Below are 17,715 nucleotides of genomic sequence, written 5' to 3' on the forward strand. Positions count from 1 at the left end.
AACGCTGTTCATATATATATTAACTTAAACTCTGTTCATATATATTTACTTAAACTCTGTTCATATATATTTACTTAAACTCTGTTCATATATATTTACTTTAACTCTGTTCATATATATTAACTTAAACTCCGTTCATATATATTTACTTAAACTCTGTTCATATATATTAACTTAAACTCTGTTCATATATATTAACTTAAACTCTGCTCATATATATTAACTTGAACGCTGTTCATATATATTTACTTAAACTCTGTTCATATATATTAACTGAAACTCTGTTCATATATATTTACTTAAACTCTGTTCATATATATTAACTTAAACTCCGTTCATATATATTAACTTAAACTCTGTTCATATATATTTACTTAAACTCTGTTCATATATATTAACTTAAACTCTGTTCATATATATTTACTTAAACTCTGTTCATTTATATTAACTTGAATGCTGTTCATATATATATTAACTTAAACTCTGCTCATGTATATTTACTTAAACTCTGTTCATATATATTTACTTAAACTCTGTTCATTTATATTAACTTGAATGCTGTTCATATATATATTAACTTAAACTCTGCTCATGTATATTTACTTAAACTCTGTTCATATATATTTACTTAAACTCTGTTCATATATATTAACTTAAACTCTGTTCATATATATTTTCTTAAACTCTGTTCATATATATTTACTTAAACTCTGTTCATATATATTTACTTTAACTCTGTTCATATATATTAACTTAAACTCTGTTCATATATATTTACTTAAACTCTGTTCATATATATTAACTTAAACTCTGTACATATATATTAACTTAAACTCTGTTCATATATATTAACTTGAACGCTGTTCATATATATATATTAACTTAAACTCTGTTCATATATATTTACTTAAACTCTGTTCATATATATTTACTTAAACTGTTCATATATATTTACTTTAACTCTGTTCATATATATTAACTTAAACTCTGTTCATATATATTTACTTAAACTCTGTTCATATATATTAACTTAAACTCTGTTCATATATATTTACTTAAACTCTTTTCATATATATTAACTTGAACGCTGTTCATATATATATTAACTTAAACTCTGTTCATATATATTTACTTAAACTCTGTTCATACATATTTACTTAAACTCTGTTCATATATATTTACTAAAACTCTGTTCATATATATTTACTTAAACTCTGTTCATATTTATTAACTTAAATGGTGTTCTGTCAAAAGATACAAGTATACAGCATCGGTCAAATGTAACAGTATGCAAAATAAAATACATAAATAAATATTCATGAATGTGTCATTTTTATCTCTGATTACTGAAATAAATTTTCTTGGCATTTCACATGAAATGTCTGATCATTTTCCTTGTACTAAATCACAATCTAGCAGGTTTTTACAGAAACCCATAGAACATGAAAGAGTCAATAACATTATAACAGAAACTCATGCCAGGACAAATTCTGACTGAAACAAATCAAGAAATACACATCAACACGGCAAGATTAACTTAGGTTTAGTAATGTAAGGACCATTTACCAAAAAATATAATTAAACATAAAATAATTTAGCCAAGACTTTAAAATGTGCCCATATAGAAACTGACAATTGGTACAGTTGTTTTGGTTCTTATGATTCATATATAACTTTTGTTTGCAGATCAGCATCATTAATGTTTTTTTCCAACCATCCTGTCTTTCCAACAGCAGAAACTAAGAAAGAAACAGAGAACTTAGATTAGAAATTTACTAACAGGTATTATATACATAATTTTTGTCATGGTCTTGTCATGATCCTGTCTCTATCTCTCTCTTCTTCTCCCTCTGTCTCCCCCTGCTGGTTTTTCCCCTCCTGTCTCCCTCGCTCTTCGCTTCTGTGTCACAGCTGTCTTCACTTCTCATTAAGATAATTCCCCCTCCACCTGGTTCTCATCTTGCCTTGTTATTTGGGCTACTTCTACCCTCTCGTTCCCGTGTCTCATTGTCAGATTGTTACTTCCGTATGAAGCCGTTGCCTTTGGCGTCCGTGTTAGCTGTTGGTCTCGTCCTGTCCTGTCTAGTCGGGGTGAAGTTAGTTGTCTACTATCGTTACCTGTACATCTCTGTGCTCACCCATTATACCCCACAGAACCTTACCTGCTGTTCTTCGCCGCGGCCGCTCCGCACTGCGAGCTCCGATCCCCGGCTCTCCCCTGAGCCCAGTCAAAGCCTCCATCTCGCCAGCCTTCTGGTTGTTCCTGCCACGGAGGTTTCCTGTGTTAGTTTAACCCAGCCTTCGGGTCTTCCTTAGTTCTCATCTTTGTACTCCTTAGTTGGATTTTCCTGTGGCTTTCCTTTGTTGGATTAAAGACTGTCATTTTGCCCTCGCATTTGAGTCCTCTCTCTTCAATACCCATCACAGAACAATCTGACCACGATGGACTCAGCGAGTGGCAGTCCGTTCCAGACCGCCGTTGAGCACCAGGGCGTCCTCCTCGGGAGGCATGAGGAGGACATCTCCGCTACCCGACACGCCGTCGGTTCTTTGGCTGCCCAAATGTCCGAGCTGTCCAGCCAGGTCCACAACCTGCGTCTCCAGCCTTACGCCTCTTATTCTCCTTCGGGTCAGACGGAGCCTCGGATAAACAATCCTCCGGTCTATTCGGGTGAGCCAACTCAGTGCCGCGCTTTCCTTACCCAGTGTGAGGTGGTTTTCTCGCTCCAGCCCGTTACATATGCTAAGGAGAGGGCCAAGGTGGCTTTCGTTCTGTCACTCCTCCACGGGCGGGCTCGCGAATGGGGAACGGCCAACTGGGAGACGGAGGCAGAGTGCACCTCAACCTTTGAGCGCTTCAAGGAGGAGATGATCCGGGTCTTCGACCGTTCCGCCTACGGAGAGGAGGCGTCCCGTCGGCTTTCCACACTCCGGCAGGGAAGACGATCCGTGCCGGATTTCTCCGTTGAGTTCCGGACCCTCGCTACCACCTGTGGGTGGAACCAACCCGCACTGACTGCTCGCTTCCTGGAGGGCTTGTCTCCAGAGGTGCGGGACGAGGTCCTCGTCCGTGAAATCCCCGCCCGGCTCGACGACCTTATCGACCTGGCCATCCGGGTGGAGAGACGGTTTGATCAGCGCCGTCGTGCTCATCGCCTAGAGGAGAGTCTCTTCTTGCCGCCTCGAGTCAGCCCCTCCCACTCAGAACCGGAACCCATGCAGCTGGGTGGCCTACGTATTTCGCCTAAGGAGCGTCAGAGGAGGATCTCTAACCGCCTCTGCATGTACTGTGCTAGTGCCTCTCACTTTGTGTTTTCGTGTCCGGTAAAAGCCAACGCTCGCCAGTAGGAGGAGGGTTACTGGCGAGCGCTACCACTAAGACCATCCCTTCCACTTCCTGCACGATACTTCCAGCGCATCTCCAGTGGGCGGGGTCGTCAGCCTCCTGTGCGGCCTTGATCGACTCTGGGGCCGAGGGAAACTTTTTGGATGAGAAGTGGGCGCTCCAACAAGGTATTCCGCTCACACCGCTAAGAGACTCCACCTCTTTATTTGCCCTTGATGGCAGCGCCCTACCTAGGGTACAGAAACAGACTATCCCATTAACTCTAACCATTTCTGGCAACCACAAAGAGACAGTTTCCTTTTTTATTTTTCAGTCTCCTTTTACCCCTTTAGTACTGGGGCACCCTTGGTTAGAACTTCACAATCCACACATTGACTGGGCTAGGGGGTCTGTTTTGTCTTGGAAGTTGTCGTGTCATGTTAAGTGTTTAGCCTCGGCTGTTCCCCCCGTGTCTTCTGTTTCTGTGTTGCAGGAGGAGACGGGAGATCTGACTGGGGTTCCGGAGGAGTATCACGATCTGCGAGGGGTTTTCAGCCGTTCTCGAGCCATGTCTCTTCCGCCCCACCGTCCGTATGACTGCGCTATTGATCTCCGCCCGGGGACCACGCCCCCTCGGGGTAGGCTCTATTCTCTTTCTGCTCCCGAACGGGAGGCTTTAGAGAATTATTTATCTGAGTCTCTCAGCGCCGGCACAATCGTTCCGTCCTCGTCGCCTGCCGGCGCCGGATTCTTTTTTGTTAAGAAGAAAGACGGTTCTTTACGCCCATGCATTGATTATCGGGGGCTGAACGACATCACGATTAAGAATCGTTACCCCTTGCCACTGATGTCCTCAGCCTTCGATATCCTGCAGGGGGCAAAAGTCTTTACCAAGCTCGACCTACGTAACGCCTACCATCTCGTACGCATTCGGGAGGGGGACGAGTGGAAGACCGCCTTTAACACGCCCCTCGGCCACTTCGAGTATAGGGTCCTCCCCTTCGGATTGGTTAACGCCCCCGCTGTCTTTCAGGCTCTGATCAATGACGTCCTTCGGGATATGCTCAATTTATTCGTTTTTGTCTATCTCGATGACATTTTGATTTTTTCGCCCTCTCTCCAGGTTCATGTGCAGCACGTTCGCCGCGTTCTCCAACGTTTGCTTGAGAATCGACTCTTTGTTAAGGCCGAGAAGTGCTCCTTTCATGCTTCGTCTATAACGTTTTTAGGTTCCGTTATCTCGGCAGAGGGGATCAGAATGGACCCTACCAAGGTCCAGGCCGTGCTCGATTGGCCCGTCCCTGAGTCTCGTGTCTCGCTACAGCGCTTTCTCGGTTTTGCTAATTTTTATCGCCGCTTTATACGCAACTTCAGTCAGGTGGCCGCGCCACTCACTGCCCTCACTTCGGTTAAGTCTCGTTTCAGTTGGTCCGGTTCTGCGCAGGAGGCGTTTGACCGGCTAAAGACCCTTTTTACGTCCGCACCCATCCTCCGCACCCCAGATAGCTCAAGACAGTTTATCGTTGAGGTCGATGCCTCCGAGGTGGGGGTGGGAGCCATTCTTTCCCAGCGGTCAGCGTCGGATAATAAGATACACCCTTGCGCGTACTTCTCCCACCGCCTTTCCCCCGCTGAACGTAATTATGATGTCGGGAATCGAGAGCTCCTCGCCATCCGCCTGGCATTGGGTGAGTGGCGGCAGTGGTTAGAGGGATCCTCTGTTCCTTTTATTGTTTTCACGGATCATCGCAATTTAGAATACATTCGCTCCGCCAAGAGATTGAACTCGCGTCAGGCTCGCTGGGCCCTTTTCTTTACGCGTTTTGATTTTGTCATTTCATACCGTCCGGGCTCTAAGAATGGTAAACCAGATGCGTTGTCTCGACTCTTCGATCCCTCGATCGGCCGCACCCCCCGAGAGGAGATTATCCCTTCCGGTCGGGTGGTGGGGTCTACGGTCTGGGGGATCGAGAGACAGGTTAAACGCGCTCTCTCTCACGTCGCTACTCCCCGTAACTGCCCTAGGGGCAGCCTCTTTGTCCCAATTCCCACACGATTAGCGGTTCTTCAATGGGCCCATTCTTCTAGACTAGCGGTTCATCCCGGTGCTCGAGGCACTGTCGCATTTATCCGCCAGCGTTTCTGGTGGCCCTCTTTAGAACGTGATGCGCGCCGCTTTATCGCTGCCTGCTCTGTCTGTGCCCAAACCAAAGCAGGCAACTCTCCGCCTGCTGGTCTTCTCCGACCGCTACCTGTTCCCTCTCGCCCGTGGTCCCATATAGCTCTCGACTTTATCACCGGTCTTCCGCCCTCAGCCGGCAAGACTGTCATCCTGACGGTAGTCGACCACTTCTCAAAATCGGCGCACTTCATTCCTCTTATCAAACTGCCCTCTGCTAAGGAAACGGCCCAGATTATGATTGATAATGTGTTTAAGTATCACGGGTTGCCCACCGACGTCGTGTCCGATAGGGGTCCGCAATTCGCCTCGCAGTTCTGGAGAGAATTTTGCCGTCTCATAGGGGCCACTGCTAGCCTTTCCTCGGGTTTTCACCCACAGACTAACGGCCAGGCCGAGCGAGCCAATCAGATTGTTGCCCGCATGCTCCGCAGTCTAGCCTTTCGCAATCCCTCATCTTGGGTCGAACAGCTTTCCTGGGCTGAGTATGCTCATAATTCCCTCCCCTCCTCAGCCTCTGGTATCTCTCCCTTTCAATGTTGCCTCGGCTACCAACCGCCCTTATTTTCGTCCCAAGAGACCGATTCTCACTGCCCGTCCGTTCAGACCTTTATCAGTCGCTGTAAACGAACCTGGAAGAGGGTGAGATCCGCACTTTGTCGTTCTAAGAGACGCATGTGCGTGGCTGCCAATAAATCGCGTGTCAAGAGTCCTCGCTATGCCGCGGGTCAGAGGGTTTGGCTTTCTACATCTAATTTACCCCTCCAGTCTGACTCCCGTAAACTAGCTCCCCGCTTCATCGGGCCGTTCCGCATTGTCAAGATCGTTAACCCTGTCGCCGTCAAACTCCGGTTGCCGCATAATCTTCGTCGTGTTCACCCGGTGTTTCACGTCTCCTGCATTAAACCGACCTCTCGCTCCCCCCCTCCCACGTCCTTCTCTGCCGTTCGTATCGAAGACTCCCCGGTCTACACCGTCCGCAGGATCATAGATAGGCGGCGTCGGGGTCGTGGATACCAATACTTAGTCGATTGGCAGGGGTATGGTCCTGAGGAGAGGAGTTGGGTCTCCCCTAAGGATATCCTGGACCCCTCGCTCATTGATGATTTCCTCCGGTCTCGCCAGCATTTCCCCGCTGGAGCGCCTGGAGGCGCTCTTTGAGGAGAGGGTACTGTCATGGTCTTGTCATGATCCTGTCTCTATCTCTCTCTTCTTCTCCCTCTGTCTCCCCCTGCTGGTTTTTCCCCTCCTGTCTCCCTCGCTCTTCGCTTCTGTGTCACAGCTGTCTTCACTTCTCATTAAGATAATTCCCCCTCCACCTGGTTCTCATCTTGCCTTGTTATTTGGGCTACTTCTACCCTCTCGTTCCCGTGTCTCATTGTCAGATTGTTACTTCCGTATGAAGCCGTTGCCTTTGGCGTCCGTGTTAGCTGTTGGTCTCGTCCTGTCCTGTCTAGTCGGGGTGAAGTTAGTTGTCTACTATCGTTACCTGTACATCTCTGTGCTCACCCATTATACCCCACAGAACCTTACCTGCTGTTCTTCGCCGCGGCCGCTCCGCACTGCGAGCTCCGATCCCCGGCTCTCCCCTGAGCCCAGTCAAAGCCTCCATCTCGCCAGCCTTCTGGTTGTTCCTGCCACGGAGGTTTCCTGTGTTAGTTTAACCCAGCCTTCGGGTCTTCCTTAGTTCTCATCTTTGTACTCCTTAGTTGGATTTTCCTGTGGCTTTCCTTTGTTGGATTAAAGACTGTCATTTTGCCCTCGCATTTGAGTCCTCTCTCTTCAATACCCATCACAATTTTTTGCCTCCAATGGTAAAAAACAAACAAACATGTAGTTTAGGTCAAAAGTTTACACCCCCCCTTCATGGGCAATATATATGAAGAGTTCAGATGCAAAAGCCCCTAAGTGACATCTGAAATTTTCATCTAAAATTAGGATTTTTGTCAAGCTCCTATGCTAAGGTTGAGTCATTTTACTTTAATGGCAATGTGCAGGTCCTTTTCCAGGCTATTAAAGTGAAATAACTGAACATAAATATAGGAGCCTGATAAAAATTATAATTGTAGAAGTGTTCACAATAAGAGAAATGCACCTTCTGTAATAATTACATATGAGTCCCTCAGCTGTCCTCAGTGTGAAAAGATTGATCTCAGATTGTTCAGTCATTATTGGAAAGGGTTCAAATACACAAAAATGCTGGAAAATCAAATAATTTGTGGTACCTTAAATATTTTTTTCTGAAGAAAAGCGGTCTTACTCATTAACAATTATCCAAAAAAATAAAAACAATACTTTTTTAAACGGCTCAGGTAACAACACAGTACTAAGAATCAAGCGTACCGTATATAAACTTCTGAACAGTGTCAATTTTATATATATATATATATATATATATATATATATATATATATATATATATATATATATATATATATATATATATATGTATGTATGTATATATATACTATTTAACTATTATTTTCTCTTGTGGACTATATGTAAACATCTTTTATGTGAAATATTTTATTCAGGTCACTACAAAATAAATGATAAGATCCATTTTGTATGATCCCTCTTATTTTTGTAAAATAATTAACATTTTGCAGATTCTGAAAGGGGGATGTAAACTTTTAACCTCAACTTTTTTAAGTATGGAGACAAAATGTATAAAATAATTAAATAAATAAACAACCAAATAAAAGCTTCACCTTAAGATAATTATAGCATTATATTTTTATTTTTATTTTAATTTTAAATTTGATACTATTGAGAACAATAAGAATAATTACTCACCAATCAGCAGAATGAGCAGAAGTCCGTTCATCAGAGCAGATATGATGATGATAATCTGATATTGTGTTTGATTCTGATTAATAAACTCATAAACTGTCTGATTGTGACACTCAGTTAGTTGAGCTGATTCTGTAAAGAAAGAGTTCAGTCTGTTACTGTCAGTCTTTTACTGAAGCACATTCATCTCTGGAACGAGAGAGAACTATGATGATGTGTATAAAAAATGTATAAATAACAAATAATGAAAATCAAAAATAATCATAATAATTAAGAAGTAAATGAACTCACCGTTGAAGTATATTCTGGTGCTGTTGCTGAGTTTTGGAGGTGTTTCTGTGTTCATACAGTAATAAACTCCTAATTCATCAGCACTCACATTATTAATAACCAGACCATGTTTAAACTGCACTGAATATTTCTTTCTGAATGTTTTATTATGGTAAAAAGGTGGTGTTTGTGTTGAGAATGACTGTAGAATGACTGCTGGAGGATCTGCTGCTTTCAGTAAAATCCAGTAAACATCTTTTCCATCAAGATCACAGTTTATGATCACATTTGATCCCAGATCAGTTATTAGATCTGACACTGCACACTGACAACAGATTAATACAACTGTAAAAAAAAAAAAAAAAAACATAAAGATCATTATTAAGCCTCCCTGCTTTAAAACTGTGAACCTATAAAACAAAACAATTCATGACAGAGCACAAGTAAATCCACATATCATAAACTCACAGAGCTGAAGCTGAATGATCTTCATGTTTGTTGCAGTGAATAAAACAGATAAAAATAATGAAGTCTTTTGTTTCTCACAACATTGAAAATGAAGTATGCTGCAGCTCTGAAGCAAAGACAAGAAGAGGAAGAAGAAAAAGAACGTATCCCACATCAAAGTCAAGTTTGCTCTGACCACGATGTACACACTTTTCTTCAACACCTAATGGCCAACACCAACTTGGTTAATCAGTCAAATTTAATTGGTTAAACTTAACAACCAAAACTAGCAAATCATTCCCATTTTATCCTCCACCCTTTCTGAAAATTACTTTAATCAATCAATTTTGTCTATTTGAACATGGAGAATTCAGAAAGCCTTTAGTGAGACCACTGGCTCTTCAGTGAACTGTAGCTCTTGTTCAGACTGGTACACATGTAGATAATGAATCATTATAAAACACCTTGCTATGATCTTGTCCTGATGTAGCCTCAGGCTGCCATTGATGACTAAAGCTGGGTCTTGTGTAGCAATGAAAGCACAGCTGGCAGAAAGCTTGAGGACTGATTGTTGAGAAGTGTGTGGCTCAGATCAGTCCTGTGATCATGTGACCCACATCAGGCTTGTGGCCCTGCATTTAAAAACTGCACAGGAAAGGAGCCCTAATTTCTTGTTAAAAATATGTTTTATCAAATGTACTGGGAATAATTGAGAATCAAGTCTGAGACATTTCTAAATTATTATTATTATTATTATTAATAATAATAATTATCAATAATAATAATAATTATTATTAAGTATTTTCCTAAAGAACATATAAAAAAGTGATGTATTTTCCCATCATAATCCATTCATTTTTGAATGGTCAATACTGTTTTAGATTTTGTATTTTTAAAAGATAAACACATTGTATAAAGCACCACCCATTTGAAGTTTAATACAAAATATCAAAGTTTAAACAAATTGTAATTTTAGAGTGTAGAGAGACTTTCATTTCTGCAAAGTTCAGAATAAACCCTCAAACACTATAATTTTTCTTTGATTTATGGCTATCAGTTTATGACTGAGATTAGGAGTGTCATGGTGCATGAGTGGGTAGCTCTGATAGACAGTCCCTGGTTCGAGTCCCAGGCCAGATTTCTTCCATGGACCAAAGAATTGGAGACACTAAATGGACTGACTCTTTGGACTGGATTTGGGCCAGAAAAAAATGGGAGTTAAAGGTTTGAATCACATAAATCCTTCACAATAATAGCGTTTACTATGGTAATGTACGTGACAATGTTAATGTGTTTGGTGAATAGTTCTGCGGCAGAAGAAGTACCAGTCCCTCCAGAAAAACACAGATAATTTTTGTGATTGTTGCGGGCAAAAATCCTTGATTTTGCGGCAGGTTGTCTTAAAAAATGCGATGGAATATATGCGGGATATTTTTGCAATCTTATGCAATGAAATTGCGGGAACTTGCAAAAACTGCGGTTTGATGAAAAAGAGAAAAAAAGGTTACCCCCCAACACCCTGTTCTCACTAGGCTACTACCTTAGTGTAAAAAATCATTTCTTATGACTTCATATGATAAGCAAGCATACTAAATCACATAATATTTAAGTTCTCATTCTGTTTTATTTCAGACCTTAATTAACACATGGCTCAAACTTACAAAACATTGAGTCATACAAGTTCTCTAGCTTTACAAAAGGAATATTCAACAACTTCTGTAAAAATGAATACAAATAAAATATACACACAAGCAAATGCTGTTTTACAAGAATTTCAAAATGCAATCTCTTACTGCAACGTAAATTATTTTACATACTAGCTACTAATATACTTACAACTTAAGGTTTTGGTACTATTCTGTAACAAAAAAGTACAATCTTACAACTGTAGAGGTGCATCAACTTCTGAATGAAACTACAACAGTCCACTGTGAAAATGAAAACTAACTGCGTAGCCTTCAACACTGGCCTATCATTCGCCATCCTTATCCTCATCCCTCTCTCAAAATAATTTGCCACCACGGTCATGTAACACACCGGGTAACTGCTTCGCGCTGTCTTCTGCGCTTATTTTTGTTGGCAGATGAGAATGATTTTCATCCTTCACCCTGGTTTCACCGCGGGCTTCACAGATGATGTTCACGTCGCGCAATTACGTCACTTCATAAGGTTCCCATTGGAAAATAATGGCGATTTACTTGTGTGAAATAAACGCAAATTTTTTCATCTTTCTGCTAAGATATATGTGACTTTTTTGCAACGAAAATTATTATTATTATGAAATCATGCTACGTCCGCATATTTTGCTTCCTGAAATCGGCAATTTATGCGGCGAAAGTGCGGCGTATTTGAAAAAATGCGACCCCCGCATAAATATGCGTCCCTTGGCTGATTATGCATTAAATCACGCAATCGCATAATAGCGTTTTTCTGGAGGGACTGAAGTACAGAGACTAGCCATTGTAAGTACATCACAACAATTCAGAAATACTGCTGCTGCAAATATAACATATTAATAACTCCCATAGCATACATTAATCACCCCAAAGCAGATCTATACAGGTGGAGCTGGGGAGGTGGAGGGTGACACAACTGCTACAGCAAGCTCTAGCCAAGAATTTGAATGTTGAGCAGCAACCTCATTGGCTGCTGATGTGAAAAGAAACCAATCAGCTGTGCAATGTGAATAATCATGAATTTATATCAGACTGAGTTTGAACCGATCGGTCTGCACCATAATACTGAATCAAACTGAAGAGTGATGATGGAAGCAGTTAATGTCTGAAGCAAGTGTTGTGTTCATAGATGAGACATGATACTGGACTAGCCTATACATGTTAACGATTCAGTTATTTCTTTCTCATATACTGTAACACATTACATTTTCCCAGTGTTTAGGGAACAGTAATTATTGTTATAGATTACAGATAGACCTTTAACCTTTACAGCTTCTTGCAGAGACATTTTGGATACATGCTGGATATGTGCTTATTGTCAATTTTAATAATAATCATAATAATAAATACAATATTTTTGATATGACTTTTTTTTATATACATACATACTTACATAAAGGTAGCCTACTGGCACATGATTCAAGGTTTAACCTCACTCTAGACAAATGTGAAGTGATTGGCTGTCAGATGACCAACCAATGGAACAAATGTTTGGTTTTGGTGAAGCACTTCAGTTGAGTTTAACCGCACTGTGTCGTCTGTAGTTACACCATGCAGAGTTTTGTAAAATGTTATGTCTGTGTGATACAGACTCAGAAACATTCAAGCGAAGATCCATTTGCAGCTTTATTTACACAGACAGACAGCGAGCAATCTTTAAACAGGGAAAACATTTCAAACAGAAACCAGAAACCAATCAGCATCGCCAGCCAAGGCAAGAACAAAACTAGGCTCCAGATACAGTGTAATGATGCAAGGAATTGTGGGAGGTTTTTTCTTTTACAGAATTCACTAGAGTAAGATGTATAAAGTGTCCCAAATACTCATATTATTACTCTGTAAAAGAATATAGCACATGATAAGCACATGTTAAAGAGTCACAAAGGTGCTGTTTACTTGCTGAATATTTTCCACCTCAGTGAACTAAAAGAGTGAGAAGGAAACAATATTAACATCCAGCTGCAGGTGAGTTAAATAAATCAAACTAAAAGCTACTTTATTTTGTTGTGATAACATGAGAATCCTTAATAATTCAAACTTACAGTAATGATATTTAGCAATAAATAAAGACAGTCTTTCACTTACTTTACAATTGAAGAAATTGGTTTGGTTCTTGAGGTTGATATATAACTCGTGTTTGCAGATCAGTATTATGATTATGTTTTTCCAACTGTTCTGCTTTTCCAACAGCAAAAACTACGAATTAAACAGAGAATCCAGATTTAATATTTGCTTACGGTTAAAGTATATTATTTTTTTCCTAAATGGTAAAAATATACCAAGTATTAAAAAAATCACTTATGGAGAACAGCATTATGATATTTATTAAACTATTAAAATTTATTGTATTTATTGTATTAAAATGTAATAATATTTTTGAGAACAATAAGAAAATTAAATCACCGATCACCACAATGATCAGAAGCCCGTTCATCAGAGCAGATATGATAATAATAATCATCTGCCATTGTGTTTGATTCTGATCAGTGAACTCGACTCGTGTCTGATTGTGACTCAGTTGAGCTGATTCTGTAAAGAAAATATCCAGAGTTACAGTAAGATCTGTTAGTCTTTACTGGAGGACAGTGACTGCAGTTTAATATCTACAACACAGGCCTATTCTTCTCTGTCTGGAACAACCACAAATAATGATAACAAATAATAAAAATGTAAATAAACGCATTGATCATAAATGTCTTAAGCGCTGAAGAGTTAATGAACTCACCGTTGAAGTATATTCTGGTGCTGTTGCTGAGTTTTGGAGGTGTGCGTGTGTTCATACAATAATAAACTCCTAATTCATCAGCAGTCACATTATTAATAACCAGACCATGTTTAAACTGCACTGAATATTTCTTTCTGAATGTATCATTTAAATAAAAAGGTGATGTTGTAGCTGACATTGATCGTAGAATGACTGCTGGAGGATCTGCTGCTTTCAGTAAAATCCAATAAACCTCAGTTTCATCAAGATCACAGTTTATGATCACATTTGATCCCAGATCAGTTAATAGATCTGACACTGCATACTGACAACAGATTAATACATCTATAAATAAATAAAGAAAGAAAAAAGATTAAAAAAAAGAAAGCATTATATAAAAAAAAAAAAGTAAAAAAAAAATTCAAAATGATGATAGTTGCTCAAAATCACTGTGAAGCATGAAACAATTGATGACTGTTTCTGAAATGCATGTAAATGTATTAATATAATGTAATGAACTCACAGAACTGAAGCAGAATGATCTTCATGTTGTTCTCATCATTAAAACACTCCATGATGAAATCTTCCTTCTACACAGCAGTTATTGAATTACTGCAGCAAGATGGAGGAAGAAAAAAAAACCCTCCAACATCAAACAGAGGAAGTCAATGACAAACTCACTCTGACCACATTCTTTTTTCAACATCTAATGCCCATCACCAACATCACCCATTCAAAACAAACAGCATTCTGCAACAAATATACAAATTATAATTTTAGTTTATTTTATTTTTTTTTTTTTTGGGGGGGGGGGGGGGGGTATTCTAGATTACCTGATGTCGTAAAGTAGACAGGATACATTAAAATTGAACACACGGCTTTAACAATTGACGATCCTGAAGTGGTTCAGACGGTGTCTGAGTCCTCCTGCTCTACAGCGCCCCCCAATTCTCCTACTCTTAAATCTGTGGTGAGAAAACGGTACTGCAGTGCACTCTAGTGAGAGCCACTGGGATAGATTCGAGACTGGTCTGCTTATTATCACATCTCACTTCAGTTCAGTCCGCTTCAGCTATGTGTATATAAGTCTGCTTCGGGTCAGGAACTACCAAATTTGCATATCTGTTCTTCCTATATGGAGTATTGTAATTAAAGAAAATATTAAATATTTAGCCTTTAAAATATTTAGTGTTTGAGAATATACATGACTTCTTTTCCTCACTAGAATTCATCAGCAACTTTAAGTGTTCCAAAATGGCATTTGGGGGGCAATAAATACATTGCACACATGTGTGTCGTGTGTGCATCAACATTAGAGAGCCACCTTCAGACTGAATCATGTAAGGACACTATCTTCTCCCTATAGTCTTCTGTGTGTGTTCTGTTCAGTGATAGATATTGTTTGAAAATCTACATCAACACAGTTCCAATATGTTCAATTAAAGGCGAAATAGCAGTTTTCCTGGGTAACACCTACCTCCCTTGTTAAATGGTCTGGCTCTATATACACCTCCGGCTGCCCAGAGTCCCAGATGCATAGTACCATTCACTATTATAAGGCAGATCAAGCCTGTCACTTATCGTCTGAAACTTTTGATTTGATTTGCTACTACCTTCCATGTACCTCTGCTAAAACCTCACCAACCTTCTCTTCTCCCTGCTCCCACAGGGTCTGACGTGGCAGAGGTTCCTTCTTGTCCAGTCGAGGCTGATAGAGACCCTATCTACCCTGTATGCTCCATCCTGGCGACAACAAGGCAGACTGCAATATCTTATCGACTGGGAAGGTTTTGGCCATAAAGAGAGGTAATGGATACTGCCTGAAGATGTTCTAGACCCTATCCTACTCCAGGAATTCCATGCCAAGCACCTCGATCGTCCTGCACCCAGAGAAAGAGAGGCCCTCCTCGTCTCCTGGTTTCCTGTTATCAGATCATCGTCTTCAACCGCTGGTCATTTGCCATTGATTCCTCTCCTCGCTGAAGTACACAAGGACTGGTGATTTTGATATAAGTCTCTCTGATATTGGGCATTCACATCATAACAACTTACCAGTGTTTTCCCTGTGTGTTTCCCTTAAATACATTTCTGTCAACATTCATCTTGTTTCCTATGATTCAATGGTTTTTGACAGCCGCATTCAAGGCATTATGTTGGTTAAGTATTTGTGGTTATCAAATCCATTAACTTTCATGTACAGTACTTAGCACAATATTCTACTGTATAACAGAATGAGATTTTGGAACACTGGAAAAAATAAACTTTTTCTCTGCTTACGGACAAATGAGTTTGTTAGTATGATGCTGTGTGGACTTTTTTTTTATACCACAAGTGTTGGTTTTTTATTTTGTTTGTTTGTGTTAAGAAAATTTGCATGTTTTGCCATAAAAGACTAAAATACCATTAGCACTACTTTTTTTATATGTCTCCCACAAAATTATTATTTTTGCTTACAACAGCTCCTCATCTACTTCTTCCTTGGGTGCTGAACACTGTACCATTGGCACACAGTTTAATGTCTGCTTAAGAAGGGGACTGATATAGCTTTTGTCAGCTATCAAAAGAACAGAACTCACCTGATGAGTGAAAAATGATCAGAACTTCCTACAGACATATAGTGTTCTTAGATCTTAACATCCACTGGGGCTCTTGATCACTCATGAGGGTCCATGTAATTCTGTAGAGAAATGGAGATGGACAGATTCCTCGAGCTACAGCAACACCACACTGCTAATAAATAAAACAATGACATCAAGTGATACACCTTTGCAGACTAAAAGAGATCAACTGAACGTCTGAACTGTATTTAAGAACCAGTCTGATCACTATGAGAACAGGCTTCAGTCTCATTATGTCCATTCAATACAGCGACACAAAAATACAACAATTCTACATATGCAATGCATACATTTTGAATTTGCACAAAAGGTAAATCTTGAAAAGTAGTAAATCTGTTGAAGCTGTTTGCCGTCTTTCTAATGTTATAAATGTTTCTAAAACCAAATGATTTCTCATAACTGACTCAAATACCATTAAGTACATATAACTCCTTTATGGTTTCTGGCAAGCACAAAAAAAAAAAAAAAATATTGCACAATTGATCCCCAAATATGTGTCCCCTCATCCTACCCAACTTCTCCCTTGTGGAAACTGAATATAGAGTTCATTTCAAAGTTAGTTTGAACAGTATCTGAGGTCTTCAGCCAGTTTAGATGAGGAGGAACTATCCTCTTGGTGGCAGCAGCACCTTGAGAGTTGCCAAGGCAAACACACACACACACACACACACACACATACACCTCATGTAATGACATTAGGTCACACCTCTCATGATTACAAAAAGGTATCTGAACCATTTTGTCCATACACTATGAAAACACAATACAAAATGCTATAATAGAGACAATACAAAATAATATCTCAACAAAGAGAGATCAAATCATCATATTACCCTTGAGTCTTGAATAAAAAGCACTTGAATAAACTGTCAGGACCAAAACAAGAGAAAGGATCCAGGAGAAATGGACTGGTGAAAAAAAATAAAAATAATTTCTTCTTGTAGAAACGTAATTGAAAGGCAAATTCTTGACACAGCCAGATTGATTTTCCCTGTTGTTGTTAATTCTCTCTCTTTTATTTTCCTCTGTAGTTCTGAATGGTGTTGCTGGAAGCTGCTGCTCTTATAGACATTTAAAAAACAAAATAAAAATAGGAATTACAGGAATATAAACTAAGAAAATAACAACTTCATTCAGAGACATGTTTCATCTGGAGATCAGGATCCAGAATACAATGTTTTCCTCGAGGACTTTACGAAAGCAAGCATCACTGTCATACTGATGTAAGTCTTTCATTAACTTCTGTTCATTTTACATACAATATTTTACATCACATCAGACATCTAGCTACCTGGAAACTACCAGTTTAATCTTATTAATACTTAACTTTAATTATAATAATAAAAGTTTTTTTCGAACTAAAAATGGCACAATATTTCATAATCTAACCAAGTTTTTTTTTTTTTTTTGTGAACTGAATTTCACGCATGATAATTGGAGTTAGTGGCGGTGATCAGAAACCTTTTCAATATTACTAATGGCAATATCAAATAGTGAAAGTCAACTTGTCTCTCAGGAGTCTTTAATATACTGAAGTAAATTTGAGAAATATTAAAAAAAATATCTGGTGTTGTCCAAGTTACTGTCAGTGTTGGGTAAGTTACTCAAAAAAAGTAATCCACTACAAATTACTAATTACTGCTCTAAAATTGTAATTTGATTACATTACTGATTACTGCATGTAAAAAGTAATCAGATTACTA

General features: G+C 39.6%; 1 long non-coding RNA gene across 1 annotated transcript; it reads right to left on the minus strand.

Moving 5' to 3' along the window:
- Positions 1 to 12,467: 12,467 nt before the first annotated feature.
- On the minus strand, positions 12,468 to 14,316 carry LOC113040676 (uncharacterized). Its single transcript, XR_003275278.1, has 6 exons — positions 14,228 to 14,316; positions 13,918 to 14,006; positions 13,416 to 13,739; positions 13,094 to 13,219; positions 12,776 to 12,886; positions 12,468 to 12,613 (listed from the first exon to the last, which is right to left on the minus strand). It is a non-coding gene; the product is annotated as an uncharacterized LOC113040676 (long non-coding RNA).
- Positions 14,317 to 17,715: the final 3,399 nt, after the last annotated feature.

Source organism: Carassius auratus, chromosome 22, assembly GCF_003368295.1.
Source record: "Carassius auratus strain Wakin chromosome 22, ASM336829v1, whole genome shotgun sequence".
NCBI classification, from domain to species: Eukaryota; Metazoa; Chordata; class Actinopteri; order Cypriniformes; family Cyprinidae; genus Carassius; species Carassius auratus.